At 28.6% G+C, this 5,518-nt stretch overlaps 1 long non-coding RNA gene across 1 annotated transcript; it reads left to right on the top strand.

The window, feature by feature from the left end:
* LOC110012333 lies at positions 4,069–4,930 on the top strand. The gene is made up of 2 exons (XR_002287468.1): positions 4,069–4,579; positions 4,709–4,930. It is a non-coding gene; the product is annotated as an uncharacterized LOC110012333 (long non-coding RNA).

The raw sequence follows: 5,518 nt of genomic DNA, 5'->3' as shown, positions 1-5,518 counted from the left end.
TATCAAAATTGGGTGTTTGCAACAGTTTCGCACCTATTGCAAAACTGCAACTGAATCATTTGGCCATTGCAAATAGTTTGCAACAGGGTCTCCCATGAGTTCCATTTAACTGTCGCTTTGTCCGTCATAAATTTATTATGATGGAATTTTTATGTAATCCATCACAACTATCCGTCACAGAGACTTTTTTTGTTTTTTGGTAGTGATGGCCAGTACAAAAAAGAATGCGGAATTTGTACCGGATTTAGGAACAATTCTTTTGCCTTTTGAAACGGTTCAAAATTCAAAAAATTAATTTGAATCAAAATTTGGAACGGTTTACGTTCCGTCATTATAGAAGATGTATCTAAAATTTAGGAATGGTTGGTGTAGGACTGTTTCCAACGTGGAACGAGTATTGTACCACATTGTTCTTAACCGTTCATAATAGTGTACTTGAATATGAAAATTTGATTTATTTGATTGAAACACATTGGATAAGTTTTGGAATGGTTATATAAATAAATTTGGAATAATTTTGGAACAGTTTCTAGAAAATGCTTGGCTGAAATATTGAACTGTTGTTATTTATGATGGTGACACATTTAAGAACGATCATTGAAATTGTATGGTGCACATTTTTTGGAGTACTTTTAGGCATGATTTATTATATATTTGGAACGCTCTTTTGTAATTATTTTAGAATTATTATTTGGAACACATTACGGTGTATGCATTAGTTTGAGTTGGGTTATATTTAGGAACGATTAATCCGTTTTAGGATTATTTTTTTAGAACTATTTCCACAATGATGTGTGGAGACGGTGGTGTTATTGAAATTTGTAATATTTTATTTACAATTACTAAAATCCTTCTTAATTTTTTTAATTATATAATTTCAAATAATAATTTAATATTTGCAATTAATTATTAAATTTAATTATATGTATGAATTTTTGACTAAATTCAACCGAATTGCAACTAATTTATATATGCAATTTGCCCTAATTTTTTTGTTTTAAATCTTAGACTAATTTTATTTGAAGGGTTAATTGTATTTAGACCCCTGCTAAAAATATAAACATATTTTTCTCCCGAAAACTTCTAAAATTTAGCTTACATTCCCTCCAAAAATTTTCCATTTATACCTGATTCCTTTTATTATTGTTGGGATGAGAACTGCTACTTTTAGCAAAAAGAAAAAAAGATACATCAATTTTTAATTTTATCCTCATTTAATATTTTTATGTTATAATTTTTTATTTATAAGAAAAAAATATAAATATTACATTTATCCCCTTACAAGTACAAAAATATATATTGAAATGTTGAATGAGGGGCAAAATGGATGATTTTATGTAATTTTATTTGTTATTAATGTTAGCATATTTTGTCTAAACCCTAAAAAAAAGGGTTCAAGTATAAATAGAGAATTTTTAGAGGGGTATAAATAAATATAATTTTGTAACTTCTTCGAAAAAAACATTTAATTTTTCATTTTCAGATGAAGTTTCAGTATAACTAGCCCTATTTGATGAATTATCCAACCAATTATCATTTGATTAATCAAAATCTACCATAGACCTGATCAATTTCTTATAATATTTCTCATTTTATCAATACTTGTCATTTGATTAAAAATTACAATATGATATATATTATTAGCTAGATAAATAGTATTTTTGGTCCCTTAAATTAGGCTTGTTGCACTTTCGATCCCACTCATTACAGTATTAGCATTTCTAATCTTATAGCTGACAAAAAATAATTAATTTTTTGTCCTCATCCACTTGTTTGTTATTTTTTTAACAGTGACAGCCACGTGCTCAGTATTGGGCCATTAATTATTTTTGACTGGGGAAAGATTGACTTAATAGTTGTCTTTAGGAATAAAAACCTCTAATTTGACCTAAATCAAATACAACCCCAATTCTCTAAAGTTTCGAACTCAAAATTACCTAAAAATAATCCACAATGAAAATCTTGAAGAAAGGCAAAATTCCTACATTGGAGAGATAGAAAGCAGCATGGATAGTCGAAGAGATGCGCTAGCGAGACCCCAAGTTCAACGGAAATCCCCCTCCATTCAACCCGGTTGGTTCACTTTGGAAGACATGATTCTTTATTAGCTTCTATTTCTCTTAAGGATACAACAATATGAGAGGGGTGGGATTGAATTTTTATGATAGACAAGAGAAATCCTCTTTTCTTACCCTAATTTATTTAAATCTTAATTCTTTGCCCTCTATGGTAGTTATATTTCCTCCCAATAATGTTACCAAGTTAGAAAAGATGCTAATTTTCCTTCCAAAAAAAGAAAAGTTACAGTCATATGCCGAGCACATGGCTATCGACTTTAAAGACTAACGGAAAAGTGGAAAAATATCAAAAGTAGTATTTTTATAAATTATGGGATTAAAATTACCAATTTCATAATAAATAAGATCAAAAGTGAAGCGAACCTAAGAACGACATATATAAAATTGAAACGTTACAGAGAAGATTAACTTCATGGTCCTTGCACAAAAATAATACGCATAAATCGAGAAATGGTCCTTGTTAGCTATATATATATCTACCAAAACTTGTACAAATGTTAATAGAAATATGCACGATTTTTTTTCATTTTAAAGTCTCATCCAACGTCTTGAATAGAGTGAAAATATATATATCTCTATACCTTATAATAATTAAAAAGCACCGTTTTGGTGTCTCAATTTTTTTTATATGTCGTTTGTTTATTTTTTAAATTAGAGTGAAATACATTGTATTCATTATATAATTAATATTTATCCACCTAAACTGATAAATGTAATATTTATATTCTTGGACAAAAATGCCTCTCATATTTTGAATAATTTTATTATTCTCAATATATTTTAGTAGTTTACATATTAAATCATTACCAAATTATTTTTTAATTAATTTTTTTTAATAAGGGAAGAACTTAATCAAAAGTGGAGTATAAATTAATATATATAGTAGATACGCAATAAATATAATATAACTAACATCTCATATATCCTTTTCAAAAGAAATTGACAAATCTATATACTTAACCAAAAGTTAAATATTTTTAGAAAAAATGAATAAATATAAATATTTTATCATATTTTTAAAGAAAAATATATCAAAATATATCAAAAAAATTAATATGTAATTACTGATTTTTATCTAAAAGAATAAATAGTTAATAACTTAATTTTATTACCAAATTAATAAAATCTTTTTCATAATTTTTTTTTTATGTATTTATTTACTGATCATTCACTACTTAACTTTGAGTCGATAAAATATAATAAATTGTAAACTATTCGACTCACTAATTATATTCAATAAAATGCTAACTTTGAGTGCACCAAGAAATAAACCTTCCTGGTTAAATAATTGAACTATCAAATCACATTATTGGATATTCAATTTGACTTCAATATTTGCTCAAACTTAGAGTCGTAAATGATTTGGGTTGAGATAAATATATTATTGTTTGAGCTTATTTCAACTAATATCAAGCTTGAAAATTTTTATTTGAATTTATTTTGATTATTTCCCTAATCAAGTTCAAAGGAGTCTTATTTGAATTAAACTTTAGTCGAGTTTGAATGGTTTTATATATTTAAGTATATTTTATTATTTTTACACTAATTTAATCAAATTTAAAAACTTATTGAATACATCTTTTTATTTAAATTTTAATTTTACTAAATTTAATAAATATAAACGAATTTTTATCTATTGATTTTAATCAAGTTTCGTGTATTTAGTTTAGTTTTCAGCCCTATTGGATACTGTTATAATTAGGGTGTAAATAATCGAAGTTAGTACATCAACATTTTTCTAGAAAATTAAAATGTGTATTTACCAAATTGCATTCCTAGCTATCTAGGAAGGGACAGATCTAGGTAGGGACTCTCCTAATGTACCCTATAATGGCCAACACCACCGTTGGATCCGCTAGATTGCATCCTAACCGCACGTAATATAATGATGATGCATATATGTACTCCAAAATTTTGCACTACTTATGATGCTCATATTTTTACCATAGTTTGATATGTTAATTGGATCAAATGCAGTCAGTCTTTTTAATAGGCCAATATTCTTCTCGGGATTGGTGGAAAAGACTTCCAATCTTCCTATAAATATTGCCCTCTCTTCTACACTTAAACCTACACTTGCTATTCTCTCTCTCTCTCCTCCCCTTCCTCTCTCTCTCTCTAACATATGTATATATATGTGTATGTATTTGTTTCAAGAAACCCTATTTAGGGTTGCAGCAGATGATGCTTTTGAAGGGCCTTCAGAAATGGCTCTTTTCGTGTTCTTCCACAGCTTTCTTGAACAGCAAACTGCAGATAACTGTACGTATGGCCTCCTACCGGAGATGATTGATGCCTTTTGCGGTTCAATAAAGCTGTGGGAGGATATGGGGAGGGCCAGGGAGAAATTCAAACTCTGAACAGTGTTTGGCTTTTACTATTGAATTATCTTCTTTTATTTACCATCCTCGCTGTTTATTATTTTATTTTCTTAACCTTTTGAAACTGCATTTGATCGGACGGATGAAATTCATAGTTGTGCTGTTGGAAGGCTAGATCTGGTGAGGACCCTTTTGAATTTACTTCATATTTTTCAGTAAAACCAAGAGAAATTTCATTTCTGCTGTATGGATCGATCAACTGAGAATTTTCCCATTTTTTTTTTTGATCAATTTAATATTTTTGTTTAGAGATATGATGTCCGGTCTCCAATCCCCTTCCTCAACCACAGGCAGAGGATAAGAAGAGATTGGTTTGCTATTTTGTTTCAGATCTTTCGATTCACAAAATACAAAAAAAGAATGTGTAAATGGAAGGAAGAACAGTTGTTTTACCCACCATGATTGGTGGGGACTGATATAATTCCCTGATAATTATAGTATATATATAAACATATATATATATTTTGTGTTCTAAGGTTTTCCGTACATACATATAACCCTCAACCAATTTAATCTACAGATCTATATATACAATAATGTCATGTTTGGATTAACGGATTTGAACTTATAAATTTCATCAAGTGAAAAATTTCAAATCTTGCGTCTTTCTAACTACAATTTCTTTTTAAATATCAATCAAATCCGCATACTTTCGACATAGAGTCGTTTGAATTTTGTAATTATTGCTTCGAATTTAAAATTTTCGATCCAAATGTAGACATTTCTGATAATGAATTGCATGAATGAAGTGGTGTACATACATACATATATCTAGTATGGTAAATTTGTAATGTGTATTGATTGTTTTTAAAGGCTGTATTTCGCATAATTAATATAGGGGTTGGAATTGCTTATTTAAATAGGAGGAAATTGAAGTATATATAATAAGGTTGCATAAATAGTCCATAATTGCTTTGGGTGGAATGTAGATGGACCACATAGTTTGCATTGCCTTTTGTGATATGCAACCACCCCACAAAGCCATTTATATAGATTAGGTGAAGCATGTTTCTGAAAGAGGATGCAGGAAGGGAATTTGTTAGCAAGCCTTTTTACCAC

This window comes from Sesamum indicum, linkage group LG7, assembly GCF_000512975.1.
Source record: "Sesamum indicum cultivar Zhongzhi No. 13 linkage group LG7, S_indicum_v1.0, whole genome shotgun sequence".
Taxonomy (NCBI): domain Eukaryota; kingdom Viridiplantae; phylum Streptophyta; class Magnoliopsida; order Lamiales; family Pedaliaceae; genus Sesamum; species Sesamum indicum.
Note: the sequence above shows the minus strand (reverse complement) of the source record. Positions and strands in the feature narration are given on the sequence as shown.